The following is a 16,276-nucleotide window of genomic DNA, read 5'->3' as shown; positions in this document are numbered from 1 at the left end:
GGCCATTGTTGGTGACCAATCGTTCTCTGGACTGACAATTGTTGGCAACTAGTCCAAGGTTGTCTGCTGATGAGATTGCTTTTATTATTGCAAGACTGAAATAAACAGAATTTTTTGTTCGTTGGTCATTACACTTTCCACTTAAAGGGAAACGGTGTAATATTTGATCAGGTTTTTGAGTTTTTCCTTGCCCTCATGTAGGTTTTAGATCAGGGGACGGTTTAATAATAGTCTGTGGTCTGTGAAGCTCTTTGAGACTCTGTGTGATTAAGGGCTATAAAAATAAACATGACTTGACTTGACCTGACTCAATAAATGTTATTTTATTGTGTAGTGCAACCAAAAATGAGTGTTACAAAGCATAAAGAAGAGTAAAAACTAGGGAGACTCAAAGTGGCCAAACAACACCATTGAAATTTTCTTGCCTAGCCTTACGCACGATTTGTGGTTGTTGGGGTATCCTTTACAGCAAAATGGTAGTCGATCATGTAAGCTCCAACTACGTGAGCCTCATTTTATGTAAAATAAATACATATTTGACCTATGAGCATTAAAAAAGTGCATTTATATAATAATTTCTGTATTTTTTCATATCTAAATAAAATTTTAAAAAACTAATACTGGGAGGCATCGACAGCTCGTTGACAGATTGGCTTCCCTTCTATTTAAGCTCAGAGGTCTCACTCACCCTTTATCAGTCCGTCAACAAACCGCTGCTCCCGCGAGACGTGGGTTTTGACTCTGTCTGGTTCCCTGCTTGTGTTTCCTGTCCAATATTGTCCCCGTCTATTTTCTCCTGTTTAATATCGATCACCAGTTTTGTTCTTGTCTAGTTTGTCCTGTTTAATTTCAATATCCTGTTTTGATATCAATCCTGTCCATCCTGTCCTGTCCGGTATCAAGCCCATCTGTCCAATATCTGCTCGGGCAATTGGTATCTGGCTTCCAGTCATTCCACGCCAGACTGCTGCCTAACGTGCATGACTCCCCATTTCCCGTAAGACAAAAGGCTTGTGTGAGAAACGTCACGCATTTGGGTCCTGATCCTGTTCCAGTTTTTGACAATCTAGCATATGCTTTGCTTGTTTTTTTTTAAATCGTGGTAGAAAATATTTCTTCAAATGAGCCAGATAGTCTACCATCTGCTCAACAATACAATGTTGTTTATTTTAATGATACTGTTTCAATAAACAACATAAAATATCTTAAAATAAGAAAAATATTTAAACATTTGGCTAAAAAAAACAAAACAAAAATAGATCAATCATCATAGAGATCCTTGATGGTTGATAAATTTGCATTTATTTTACATGTCTTGAGCCTCAGCTAGAGGGGGCTGGCATATATGTCCGCCCTCTTGCTGCTGCCACGAGTACCCAAATAACACAAACTTTGCAAAAGGCTGGGCAAAGATAGGAGAGAAAAAATTATGAGGTTTGGTAGCTTTGAGCCTCATGTATCATTCCTTGTGCTTTCTAGCAACTTGTTTTTGGTTGCACCACACAATACAGTGATATCTAGTGGTCAAGTAACACACTGTCCCTTTAAAATTAGAAAAAAATTCTGTCCTTGGGGTAAGAATGTATTTTTTATCGAGCAATGTTGCCTGCTTGGGATAACATGTCGAGAAATGGCAGTTGCACCAACAGGAACAGTCAAATGTGAAAACCTGCTTTATGATGTCATAGCGTGACATCATCATCAAGCGCTCACCCTCATCAATCATTTCTTTTTGGAACTCAAAACCTTGTAATGTTCAGCAGGTCAAACATGTTGAACTTGGTATAGTCTTGACACGAAAAAGTTGTGGCACAGCAGCTGAATGATTTTATATCCGATCGAATCTCTGCAATCAGGATTCAGGGCTAACCACTTTACTGAGACAGCACTGATTAAGGTAACCAATGATCTTCTACTGGCAATGGACTCCGGAGCTTCATCACTCTTGCTGCTGCTGGACCTTAGTGCTGCTTTTGACACTGTGGACCATAATATCTTACTAGACCGGTTGGAAAAATGGATTGGTCTCTCAGGAGCCGTCCTCTTATGGTTCAGATCCTGAGAGAGCACGAAAGTTTGGAGGTGGAGGAACATCGAGCTCAAGTGCTTCTTCAGTCCAGCCAAGTCCGGTGTCCCCCACCAGTCAGTGACCGCCTCTCACTAAGAAAGAATACGACGAGTCCAGAATACAGGTCAGGATTTAAATTTGGTCTCCATGAAACCCAAAGGGGACATTGTGTATTATTGAGCACCCCCTCATGGTAAAGAAAGAAAACTTAATTCATAAAAAAAAAGTATATTGATGCAAATATCGCTGTCCACGGAACCACTGGAGTAGTCTGGGCACGACTTCCTGTGTTCTGTTTTGGGCATGTATCTCTAGCCGTTTTTGTGTGTTTAAGCAGGTAGGCGCCCTGCATGACTGACTCCCTATTGGTGTGTGAGTGTTAGTGTGTGTGTGAATGGGTGTGAAGCACATTGTGAATCGCTTTGGGAGGTCTTCATTGACTTGAAAAGCGCTATATAAATGCAGACCATTTACCATTTACCTCTCAGATAGGACACACTGTGTTAAATATGGTGAAATGACATTTAAGCCCTTTAGTTTTACCTGTGGTGTTCCGCAGGGTTCAGTACTTGGTCCCCTTCTTTTCAGCATTTACATGCTTCCATTAGGTGATATCATTAGCAAGTATAATATCAGTTTCCATTGCTACGCAGATGACACTCAACTATATCTTCCGATGGAGGAATCTGCCACACTAAACTGTGGAAATTTGGAGGCCTGCCTCACTGAGATAAAAGAATGGATGTCACTCAACTTCTTGCGCCCAAACTCTGAAAAGACTGAAATGTTAGTTATTAGTCCATCTAAATGCCATGAATTCTTCTCAAAAACTGCTCTGAATATTGACAAATGTAAAATCACCCAGAGTGACTCAGTCAAAAATTTCGGTGTCATATTTGACCCCTATCTGTCGTTTCAAACACACGTTAAGATAATTACTAGAACAGCTTGTTTGCAATAATCTGTGGTCTGTGCAGCCCTTTGAGACTCTTTGTGATTAAGGGCTATATACATAAACATGACTTGACTTGCCTTGACTTGAATCCCGAATCGTGGCCAAAAGTATCGGGACGAGCATTGACTCTAAGTCAAGCGTAGAAATGGGTCATCCAAATGTCAAATGGTATTGTTTGAGGAAGAGGATGCGAGGAAGAAAACCCCGCCGACTTCGATCCTAAGTGTTTGAAGTGCTGTGGCATGTTTAAGCGGATCATCATTGCCTTCAAGCGGGTCAGAGGTAACAATGTGTTTGCACTTTGCTTGGATCAAACAATCATGCATCCCCGTCTGAAGGGATTGCGGGATATTCCCGGCCTGCGACATCATACCTCGCCCTCCTCTTCTTGTGTGTGTCATGGAGGTCTTCGCTAACTCTTCGCTTTTTCCCTTTTTGGGACGGACATGATGTTGTGATGATGTCACGTACAGCGGTGGCGTCCGGCCTTTCTAAGAAAACAGAAAAAATAGAGGGCTGTGAAAGTGTCAGGACCAGAATGGAGACAGAAGTCAAGTCAAGTCAAGTCAAATTTATTTATATAGCCCTTAATCACAAAAATGTCTCAAAGGACTGCGCAGGATTACAATGACACAATTACCTGATCTTAAACCAACATGCGGGAAAGGAACAGCTCAAAAACCTCAGCGTGAGGAAAAAGAGAAACCTTGAGAAGGGACCTCACAAGTGGTATCCCCCTTTCAGGATGACCAGGGTGAATTACATACACAAAGCAAGCATTTTTGACTCTGACTCCCGCCGGTTCTGTTTGGTCACCCGTTTTCCACTCGTCCGTTCCTGATTTCCCCGTTTGTCTCCGGCTCTGACCCGTTTTTGACCCTGACCACGTTCTGATCTCCCGTCCCGGCTACGACATGTTTTTCCCGTCTAATCACGCTACGATCTCCCGTTCCGGCAGATCCACTTCTGCATTCAGAACACTATCCGATCCCGGCTTGCTCCCCTCGTCCAGCGGGCACCGGATCGCTGGCGCTGATTTTCCTCTATATCTCAATAAACTTGTGAGTAACGTTACGCATCTGGGTCCTCCTCCTGTTCTGGTCCTGACAGCTTTAGCCATCAGCGTTTTTTTACAGTGTTTGGGTGTGCGCGTGACATCATAAAACACGAACATTCAAGTGACTCATGTCTATTCCATGATGAAGAAGCTTTACTATAACAACACACACTCCACTTGTTAACTTGTTGACGACACGTGATTGATCTGTGATTGATGGAACGTGGACTTTTCATTCACACGGACAGGACTAAGAAAAAGTCTAAACCGCTCCAAGATCATCATAATGTTTGAAAACTATCGAAAACGTCAGATTTACAAGCGGCAGAGTCAGCGGCTGGACCAGTCTCAGGTTTTCCCTGGCTGTAGCCACACAAAACCAAATATTGTGTAGAAAAACTAACCTCTGCCACTATTGCCCCCCCCGCTTCACCCAATGAGTCTGCCAAGCCAAGACAGCACACACATCATCATGTTAAAGTGTTTACTGACTTTCGTCATCGTGTGCGGCGGCCAGCAGTGTTGTTCGTGTGGCACGCGTCCTGCCCCTTTAACATAGAGCTACACTTGTTACATCGTCTATAAAAGTTCGCATTTGAGAAAAGGGCTTCGAGAGTCAAAGTCTGCACTTGACACACGCACAAAAAATGGAAATAACGATTTTTCTCATCAGTTAAATTCAAAATAATTAGAAAATTCCAACAAAAACAGTATGTCTGCTGCAGATGAATGAAAATTCTACTTAAAAATCCACTAATGCAAAAATCATCAAAAATGTGTTACACTAGTGTCGGCTGCAAAAAAAGTACTTTATTTTGAAGGACGTTTTGGTCTTTACTTTCATCCGTTGTAATGCAATCACATTATCGTTTTAATTACCCATATCCATCCATCCATTATCTGTAACGCTTATCCTCAATAGGGTCGCTGGGGTGCTGGAGCCCATCCCAGCCATCTCCGGGCAGTGGGCAGGGGACACCCTGAACTTGTTGCCAGCCAGTCGCAGGGCACACAGGGACAGACAACCATCCACTTACCCATTCACACTTAGGGACAATTTGGACCGGCCAATTAACCTGACATGCATGTTTTTGGAATGTGGGAGGAAACCGGAGTGCCCGGAGGAAACCCATGCAAGCACGGGGAGAACCTGCAAGCTCCGCACAGGAAGGTTGGTACCCATGACCTTAGAACTGTGCCGCACACGCACTAACCACTGCGCCGCCGTGCTTCCCATTTCCTATATCAATACATACATATTGAATAGTTTTTAATATTGATACCACATCCCAAAACCATTAGTACATTAAATTTCATTTCCTCTGTCAAAATGACCGATATTAAAAAAAAAACACAATACCTTAAAATCCTAACTGAATATTTTTCCCAAATATTGCATTTAATCGTTTATTTTTTCAAATTCAATACTCATACTAATACCCTAATCTTGAGTAGTCATTGATATTGATACCACATACTTTAGTACATGGAAACCTGTCACGGTTGCCATGGCGTCCAATTGGCCCCGCCTGTGTGGCACCAGCTGCGGCTCGTTGACAGATTGGCTTTCTGTCTATTTAAGCTCAGTGCTCTCACTCTTTCTTGGTCAGTCTGTCAACGAACCTCTATCCCGCAAGACATGTGTTCTGACTCGGTCCTGTTTCCTGTAGGTATTTCCTGTCCGGTATGGTTCCCGTTTATTTTATCCTGTTCAATACCGATTTCCAGTTCATTTCCGTCTAGTTTGTCCTTTTTAATTTTGATACCCTGTTTTGATATCAATCCTGTCTGTCCCGTTGTTTAATATCGGTTTCCAGTTTCGTTCCTGTCTAGTTTGCCCTGTTTAATTTCGATCTCCTGTTTTGATATCAATCCTGTCTGTCCCGTCCTGTCCGATATCTGCACGGGCAATTGGTATCGATCTCTGGCTTCTTATCATTCCACGCCAGACTGCTGCCTAATGTGTGTGACTCCCTATTTCCCATGAAATAAAAGGCTTGTGTGAGAAACACCAAATGCAATATTGCACAACCCTTACGATACCAACGGTATTACGATAACAACTGTATGTTACATCCCACATGCCGACATTTCTTGTGTAAATACCATACCATGTAAATTATAACTATAGCCTTATCCTCCTTCTTTTATAACCTTATCTTCTCTGTTCCTTTATCTTCTTGGCTTTTTTACCTCACTGTGAATGTGTAAAACTGGAGTGTCATGCCCAATTTCGTTGTCACAATATGTTAACCCATTTTGTAACAATGACAATAAAGGTATATTCTATTCTATTCTATTTGGGTCCTGATCCTGTTCCAGTTCATGACACTTTTCACTGCAAAAATTGACTGATATTTTTTCAAAAAAATACCTTTAAATCCTCATGCAATCCATCCATTATCTGTCTGCTTATCCTCAGTAGGGTCACGGGAGGTGCAATATTTTTCCTTAATATTGCATTGACACATTTATGTTTTAAATTCAGTGTCCTGAAATTGTCATGTTCCTCTGCCTCTGCAGGCTCCCTTTCCCGTTTTCTTTTTCTCTCCTCAGTATCTTTGGACGTTACCTTATTTGGTCACTCACTTCTTTGTTAAATTTTTCTCTCACAGCAGCGGTCACTTGTACTAATTACCCTCCAATCACGACTTTCCCTCATCACTGTTTAAACAACCTATCCCCTTGGCTCTGTGCTAGTTCGTTTGCCTTCCTTGTTACTTCCTTGTTATGTCTCAGCCTTCGTGTTATTCCATTGTACCGCACCCTTGCCTATCCTCCCAGATCACCGCCTGCCAGATGCTTGCACTGTTGCCTTTGCTAAATTGAGTTTACCAGACCATGGACCCCTCGTCTGCATCTTGGACCACATTACTGCCTTGCTACCTGACTTCCTGTGTACAAGGCCCTGTCCGAATAAAGACATCCGTTACTACGCTGATCTGTTTTTTCCACTGTCCTTCCACACTACTCCAAGTGAGTCGTTGAGAAATGTTTTATTGATTGTGGTATCAGTATTTGGCCATCCCTATGTTGTAGCATGAGTCAAATGCAGATCACGGGAAATACCCATTTCCCATTCACAAAGTCTAACATGTATTGCAATCCAACCAATTTTAACCATTTGTCCCATGGGGTCATCATGTGGCGTCGCCTCTCATTTTGACCACATGTGATTATTGTGAGCTGCGATAAGCGTGAGAGCATTTTTTTCTTAATATGAGAGGCCAACGCCAGCAATGATAACACTAAATTATTTGCTGTCAGATTAAAAAAAAAAAGGAAGAAGTCTCAATTGGAGTCTCTTGGGCAGGAAACATGTCACTGTTGCTACAGGGGACACACACTTACACTACACACACTTGTTTAAGCTGTGATTTTCTCACGATCGCATCAACCGGAAGCCCAACAAGCGGCTGCTATCTTGGAGGTATTTTGGACATATTTGCAGAAATGTGATATAAAATCATTCCTAGTGGGTATTTGAAGAGCTATCCAGGTCTTTCAGTGGAAGGGTAAATTCAAAAAGGTCTGCTAAAAATAGGGGTCGTTCCGATTTGATGTTAATTTTGGATATTGGTCCAATATCAGCCCCCAATCCAGGATTGGAATTCATCCAAATGTCTGATGTTGACTCTCATATAAAAGCAGTGCATTGCATACATACACCTCTTAAATTCCTATTTAGTGTGTGTGATGATTATAATTATATCACTGATAATAATACGGTAATAATGATATATAAATATAGGCAAAATTCTCGAGTGGCAAGACAAAGTCTCATCTTATTCTAGTTTCTTTCTTTTAAAATAAAAAAGTCACATAAAAAATATCAATAAATTTGACCAACTGATAATAATATATATATATAGATATATATATACGCTGTCTAAATAGATGTCTTTGAGAAATTTGCAATTAAATTAATAAACGGTAAAAAGAAAAAGTGAATACTATAAAAAAAAAAGTGCAAAAAAACTAAAATTAAATAAATACATTAAGGGAAACAAATGATATGATGATTCTGTAATCATCCCCCCATGAAAAATAATCCAAATTTGATATATTTTTTATCAACTTATTTGAGAATTTCCGTTGCTGCTAAATGTTATTGCGTTTATTGTCAAAGCATTATTTTTACAATGCACCAAGCTAATAATGGTAATGTCAAGAACCGGAACAGGATCAGGACCCAAATGCGTGAAGTTTCTCAGACAAGCTTTTATTTTACAAGAAATGAGGAGTGATGCATGTTAGGCAGCGGCCTGGCGTGGAAAGACAGGAAGCCAGAGACCGACGAGATCGATTCCAATTGCCCGAGCAGATATCGGACAGATGGGGTCGATACCAGATAAGACAGGATTGATATTGAAACAGGATATCGAAATTAAACAGGACAAACTACACGGGAACGAAAACTGGAGAGAATAATAAACAGGACAAAAATAGACGGGAACAATACCAGACAGGAAATACCAACGGGAAACAGGACCGAGTCAGAACCCACGTCTTACGGGGCAGAGGTTGACGGACTGACCAAGAAAGGGTGAGATTAATGAGCTTAATTAGAAGGAAGGCAAATCTGTTAACAAGCCGCAGCTGGCGCCACACGGGCGGGGCCAATTGGGCGCCATGGCAACCGTGGACCAAGCAATACCTTGTAAATGTATGCCTATTTATACTATCATTCTTTTACGTTCTTTTTTTCTTTAAAGTTTTTTTTACGTGTTATTCCTGGGGTGCCATGTTCAATGTTGCAAACCATGTTCACTACGTTGTTATCAATGACAATAAAGACAATAAAATTCTAATCGACCCAAGGAACCTGAATTTGTCAGGACCCGAACAGAAACAGGACCCACTTGTGTGACGTTTACCACAAGTTTTATTGAAAGAGAGAGGTAGAGCTGCACGCACGATGCAATGTTCGCTGGACGGGGGAAGCAAGAAGCTCTCGTACTCGGATTGTCATCCGAACATGGAAGTGGATCTTCCGTAGCAAGCGATGACGGAAAAACTGGTCGGTAGAGTGGGAGAGCAAGGCGTGGTCAGGTCGAAAACAAGTCGTAAGCCAGAACTTGAGAGTAGATGTAGTCAGGGGCAAAAAGAGGTCGTAAGCTGGGACGGAAGAGCAGACATGGTCAGGATCAAACCAGGTTGTAGCTGGAGACGGACGGGAGCAAAAACAGGTTAGGTCGGAGTCAGGGTCGAAAAGGGCTTGCCTAGTATACAGTGAGGTTCGCAGACGGACAGCATGGGACTGACAGGACTGGGTTCAAATAGTGACAGGGAGCCAATCACAACCCGCGGCGGTTGGCGCCAAATGAGCGGGCACAGGTCATTCACATCAGTAATCATGACAGTATTGGCAACATTAAAATTTTAGAAAAATAATCATTATCAAAAAACAAAAAAACACATGTATTATATTCAATTATACCAAAAAATAAATGGACTAGGATCGGTACTGAAAACATCATAACGAAACACCCGTACTAATTACTGAATACAGTTGCTCAAAATAATGTAAGTCTTGTTTTTTGACAGTATGTCATCAAAATATTGAAGGTTTTAATCAGCAAATGTCACGTAAGAATGATTTCGGAACAACATTGTTTGCTGGCGTAATTTTTGGGAAACGCCAATGCGAGCAAACACCCTCAAGAACCAACCCATTCAAAATTAACCAGCTGGAATTGGAATTAAACTAAAACTGTCCAATCTATCACTCAAGCGACATTTTAACATCCAAGTGTAAAAATAAGCAATCCCTGCTATTATTGGAACCTCTATATCATGCTACAGCTCCAAATGTTGTCGTACTCGTGCTGTTTGTTTGACTTTGGCGAGGTTATTATTGTTGTTGTTAGCATGTTGCTAAGCTCCCGCAGCGTGATGGATGTTGTTGCTCGAATAAAGCTGGCCGAGAATCAAAAAACTTTTCCAGCACGCGTAATGGCGTCCTATCCAATGTCGAGCAGCTTGTAAAAAAATGCGCCACCGGCTCCGGCGCTGTTTCCTGTTGCCTCTCCGGCTGAGATTGAACCTGCTTTTGGGTCCCGGGCTGACTTGATTGACACTTTCAGCACCTGCGAGAGTGAATGGACAGACTCATAAAAAGCTGACTCACTGCCCATGCTGGCTCACAGGGTGAACCGACTACCCCTGGATAACACAACACACTCGAGACCACCACTGCAATGGAATAACAAAACGATTACAGGGTAACAAATAGTGATGTCACTTGAAGGGTTTGGGCACAACGTATAACGGTGAGAAGAATCCAAAGAAAAAGCAGAATCAGACTACATACCTGTCAACCTCCACGGCGCCATGTTCTTACAAACTGTCGTATTTTCCCTTACAAAATACAAAATAATCTTACACCATATTTTTTTTTCAAACGTGTTTATTTATGTAGTTTAACTGTCACAGACCAGAACAGACACAGGATTCAATTGCAGGCGTTTCTCAGATTTTATTGAAAGAGGGTGAGAGTAAGGCTTGCTTGATTTCTTGATCCGAAGACTGGCGGAGAGCGGGATCGAGCGTGTCGGAAGAAGGCAGGCGGGAATGGCACGTCGTTTGACCAGGGCTGGAGATCAGAGGCAATGTCGAGTTCGTAATAGTAGCCGTAGGCAGGCGGCAGGCAAAACAGGCGTAGTCAGGTTCGGAAACGGGTTGAAAAACGGGAATCAGGCAGGAAACAGGTTTTAACAGGGATGGAGTCGGACGGGAACGCTCACTGAGTGAAACACAACAGCTCACAACGATCTGACAAAGTTTGAACTGAAGTCGGGGGCTTGAGAAGGGTGTGGCCACCAATCAGCTTGTCCGGGCTGTTGGTGCCAATCAAGCTGCCACAGGTGTTCCAAATAGGGCAATTGTGACATTAACATGTTATATTGTACATGTGTTTCGTTATATCATGTATATTGTTAATTAACATTTTGTTGTGAGATACTGAGTTGCTCGACATAAATGAGGTTTATTATAAAAAAAGTAGCTTGGACGTTCACTGTGGAAGGAAAAAATACATGCAAATATAATTAAGTAGAATAATACATTTTCTTATTTAAATTATGAATTCATTTTCTGGATTAAATTATTGTTGGTAATATACTGATTAAAGGGATAACCACAAACCTGTCTTTTTTCATTTTATTCTTTTATACTTCCTTTTTTTCTTAACTACTTTACACAACATAATAATTCGTAATATAATGCATCAAAGCAAGTGAGCCGTTTGAGAGCCGGCTCTCTTTAATGAGTTGAGCCGAAAAAGCCGGTTCTCTAAAAAGAGACAGACTTCCTTTCACTACACAACTCGAACTCGTTTGACTTGATTGATTTGCCGTTTCGTGATAGTCGGTGTATACCGGATGGTACCCATAATTGACAATTTTGCGTTTTTCCGTACAGATTTTCTTGTAAGTCGTATCTTAAAATGCATAATAAATGTACTTTGTACGGCAAAAACGTACAGGTTGACAGGTATGAGACTATATTTAGAGTTGCAAAGTGGACCCAAGTCGGCATTTTGTTCTGGTAAACGCATGACCAGTCCAAAGCTAGTAGACGTTAGCTAATGTCTGCATTAAGATGCAGAAGCAACACTCCCTCCTCCTCCAAAAGTACCTGCCCCCAATTGGCAAAGGCAGTATGCTACAAAAGCACAAAAAAAACGCAGACGTCCAAAAAAACACATCTGATAACGTCGACAAAGGGCAGACCTTGGCAAAAGCCAGCAACATTCTGCTAGCGTAGCATGTAGCACGCAGGCATTGTAATTGACGTACAAGCGGTGGAATTTTTTGCGAGCGTTATTGCCCAGAAAGGTCGTTGCTGCTCGCTGATCCTTCCCATGACTCATTAGGACACCCCACCTCCCCCATCACCCAAGAGGGTTGAAACAACAGCCAATCTAGCAGTCAGCCTTACATAAACATCCAACACAGACATCATTCATCATGTTGTCAACACTCTTAGGCACCCAAAAGTATTGGGACAGAGCTCCAATCAATCAATTGGACTGGGGAGCTGTCCATCAATCAAATAGAGGGTCTGTCAGGACCAGAACGGAGACAGGACCCACTCACGTAACATTTCTCGCAGTTTTATTGGGAAGAAATGTAAACGGTAAATGGTAAATGATCTGCATTTATATAGCGCTTCTCAAGTCAATGAAGACCTCCTGAAGCGTTTTACAATGTGCTTCACACGTACCCGTTCACACACATACTCACACACCAATAGCGGCCAGCAGTCATGCAAGGCGCCGACCTGCTTATTGGGGACATTAGGGATTCAGTGTCTTGCCCAAGGACACTTCGATGTATAACACAGAGGAGCCGGGAATCGAACCTGCGATCTCTTGATCCCAAGACGAGCGCTCTACCTCCTGAGCTAATACCGCCTAAGAAGGGAAAGGAGCGCACACACGATCCGGAGATCGCTGGTCGCGGGGCGTAGGTTGCTCAGACGCGGAAGTGGGACTTCCGTGGCGAGCGATGGCGATGTCGGGAACGTAACATGGTTATACTGGGAAATTTGGTTTTATTCACAGAAAAGTTGTAGCGCTAGCTCAAACAACCACGACAAAATTCAATTTCTGCCCACAATTTGGACTTTGTTTGATGCTTGAAAACAAGGCACAACAAATATTTCAGCCACCATTATTTTGTCCTTAGGTTTTTGTATTTACTATAGGAAAGAACATCCGGCTAACACGACATGCTAGCTAACATATTTTTTCATATTTCACAGAGACAATTCAAAAATGTGTTTTGCAGCAGGAACTTTAGCATACCTAGGTTTATCTAGCTAGAGCAGGGGTGAGCAAACTACGAACCTAGGGCTGAATCCCGCATGCCAACAAATTGAATACGTCCTGCAAGACAAAGCTGAGAGAAGCACCTGAAAAAAATAAGATGCATCATGTCAAACAATGACCTGCAGTTTCAAATAATGCCATTGGATTTCACCAAATCTAAGCGCATTCTCGGCGCACAAGAAAATCTAGCCAGCGCACAAAAATGAGGGCTCAAAATTACTTATTAAGAAGCGACTTAAGTCAAAGTTACAGTGCATGAAAGTAAAAATACACGGGTTCCCCCGACGTTGTGTCCTAAATGCGGTATTTTGAAGTCGAACGAAGTTGAGTAAAGTTAGTAGGGTATGTCGAGAACCGGCTTCTTCGGCTCGGCTCACTAAAAAGGGTCCTAAACGGCTCTTCAGGTTGTTTTTGCTTCTTTAATCCCAACATGACCAAATATTAAGTAAAATTATGCACAAAATGACTTAAAGGAAGGGGGGAATAGATCAAAAAAGAAAAAAATACCAAAATGAAAAAGTAGTGAAAATCTGAGAAAAAAAGAAACAAAAGGAAGAGAAAAAAAGAACGAAACATTTTGAAAAAAGCCAGAAAAAAAGAAAAGAAAGAAATGTAGGAAAAAAGTAAATAGAGAACAACAAAAAAGTAACAGCTCGGAAAAAATAAACACAATGAGATTTTTTTAAAGGAATTTAAAAAAAAAAAGTAGAAAAAAAAACACAGAAAAAAGAATAAAAAGTTTGTGTTGCATTCAAATAATTTCCAATTATTTCAAGTGAATCGCCAACATTGTACTTCCACTAAAAAATGTGATTAAGTACAGTTCTGTATCTTACAACCGACTAAATAAGCCCCCCAAAAATGTTAGTATTATGCGACAAAATATATCAGGAAATAAAAAGAAATGGATATCTTGTGAAAGAATTGTAAGAACAAACGACGTATGTAGGCCGTACAACCTTTGCAATAGTACATGAGTCAATTCATTCAAAAGAGAAAAATCATTTTGCATTGCCGGAAACTCAGCAAAATGTAACTTGATGTCAAGTTTTGGACATGTTTGATAATTAATTATCTTGCCACACTTGGGATTATGGAGGCTCACTGTTGTTTCAAGCGTTGCTCACCGACTTTGTGTGAACGCTCAGACCCGTGGAAAATTAGAGGGAACATTGAGCCCCAGTCATCCTCTTTTTAGTGCAGTGCACTCATCCTGTCCCATGTGCAGAAAAACACCCCCAAAGCACCCCCATGCAATGAAAACAAGACATGCAAGTTATCATGAGCCGGGTAAGAAATGTCAAGTGTATGTTTGTGTCGCACAAGGAATCCAATGTGTGGCTTGTGTGTGTTTGTTTTCAGACGGTGACCAACAGCAAAGCGAACAAGTGGAAGGAGGAGGTCACCTCCACTTCCTCTGAGCTGGCAACACAACTTTGTTATTTGCAAGCTTTACGACACAATCCCCACTCATGAATGGCATCTCTGTCACACCCGCACGCACTCGCAGGTGGCATCTTTCAGGGCGCAGGAGATGCCACCGCAGTCCCGCGAGGACGGCCGCGTCTGCGCGAAGGCGAGGACATGCAGAAACATGCGGCTGACATGTTGACGCGTGTTGGCTGCTGCAGGTGTGTAGCCATGATGTCACGCTCACTTAAGGATGTGAGCGCAGTGGAAAGCTGAGCTTAAATGCGTCTGCGCACACACATTCACACAATTTAGTCAGTGCACTCGATGTGTTTGTGCATGTGAATGCTTTTAATGGTTGTTAAGAGTTAGATGAGGGTATTTTATTCTCTTTTAGGGGGAGTATTTGAGCAGGAAGTTCATTAAACAAAGATTTACCAAAACAAAAAAAAAGAATAAATGCCCAAATTTCAACTAATGATTTTCTTATTGCATTAAATCAACAGTAAGGGTGTGGAAAGAGGTTGACATATCCTGACTGAGGAAAGGAGGTTGTTCCCCAAAATCTCACAGTTCACAGCCCTGGTCATCCTCTCTTTAATGCAGTGCACCCGTCCTTTCCCATGTGTAGAAAAACACCCCCAAAGCACCCCCCTTTTATCTTATGACATCCACTACACAGCTTCATCTCCAGACAGAAGAGCAGCTTCAGCGAAAGACTGCTGTCACAGTCTTGTTCCACGGACAGACTGATATAATTTCTCCCTCATGCCATGAGGCTCTTTACCTCCACCCGGGGGAGTAAAAGCCCACATTAAACCCCAACCCCACATTTGCATATTACCTTATTTTATTACAGTGTGTATTTTTCGTAACGTTATTTAAATGCTCTTTATTAACACGCTATATTGGGTATTTTTGATTTCTATATCTTTTATTTTGTTTTTAACACAAGGATACTGCTGGAAGTGTGAATTTCCCTATGGGGATAAATAAAGTATCTGTCTGTCTATCTATCTATCCATCTATCTATATCCATGTTTGTTGGTCCTAATCTCCAAAACAGGAACCTGCTCCTGGCCTTCTACCACTCATGCACCCAGAGCCTACTGACCTTCTCCTTTCCACATGGTATGGGAGCTGCACTGAGGCAGACAGAGGGGGACTGCAGAGGACATTGATGCAGCACAGCACATCATTGCCTGTCCTGTCCTCTCCTTGATGGACATCTACTCTACTCTCTGCCTCAGCAGAGCCTGAAATATCATCAAGGACAGGTTACATCCAGGTGCCCAACTCTTTGACCTGCTGCCCTCTGGAAGGGGTTACAAGTGCATCACAGCAAGAACCAATAGAATGAGGAACAGCTCCTTTCCGAAATCTATTATCACCCTGAACTTCAATCCACAGTTCAATCTACAACGTTTATAAGCATAATGTTCTGTACAATTGCCAAAATGAATATGCTCATTTTTTTATATAACATTAATATAAATGTGTATATGAATATGAATGTTTTTATCCTTCTGCTTGTTTATCTTTTTATCTTGTTTTACTTGCCCTGGGATTTCGTTATAATTGTATGACAATAAAGGCCATTCATTCATTCATTCATTCATTCATTCATCCATCTTACAGAGTAATTTGACCCGTATTATTTTAACACTCTGTAAGTAAGTTCCACGTGTTCACTGAGGTAGTGTTAAAGGTTTTTAAGTGTTATTTCAACACTATTTTGAGGTATCCAGTTGTAATTTCAATTTAACACTTAAAGTGTAAACCTTTATCACTGCCTCAGTAGACAGATGATCCTTATCCACAGATTGTTGAATCAACACTGGTTATTTTAATGTGTATTGATTTTATAGATAAATAATTATCTGGAAGACAAATAATACAGAAACACACGTAGCAGGAAAAGTTTCCATTACTCAAAGATGTTCTTTACCCTCT

At 41.4% G+C, this 16,276-nt stretch overlaps 1 long non-coding RNA gene across 1 annotated transcript; it reads left to right on the top strand.

Moving 5' to 3' along the window:
- Nucleotides 1-1,740: 1,740 nt before the first annotated feature.
- Nucleotides 1,741-15,933, top strand: LOC148349064 (uncharacterized). Its single transcript, XR_015847327.1, has 3 exons — nucleotides 1,741-2,192; nucleotides 14,276-14,544; nucleotides 15,390-15,933. It is a non-coding gene; the product is annotated as an uncharacterized LOC148349064 (long non-coding RNA).
- Nucleotides 15,934-16,276: the final 343 nt, after the last annotated feature.

The sequence above is a fragment of the Urocampus carinirostris genome, chromosome 17, assembly GCF_059441175.1.
Source record: "Urocampus carinirostris isolate Australia breed hairy pipefish chromosome 17, RoL_Ucar_1.0, whole genome shotgun sequence".
Lineage (NCBI taxonomy): Eukaryota > Metazoa > Chordata > Actinopteri > Syngnathiformes > Syngnathidae > Urocampus > Urocampus carinirostris.
The sequence above is the reverse complement of the archived record's forward strand: the minus strand, read 5'-3'. Positions and strand labels throughout refer to the sequence as shown.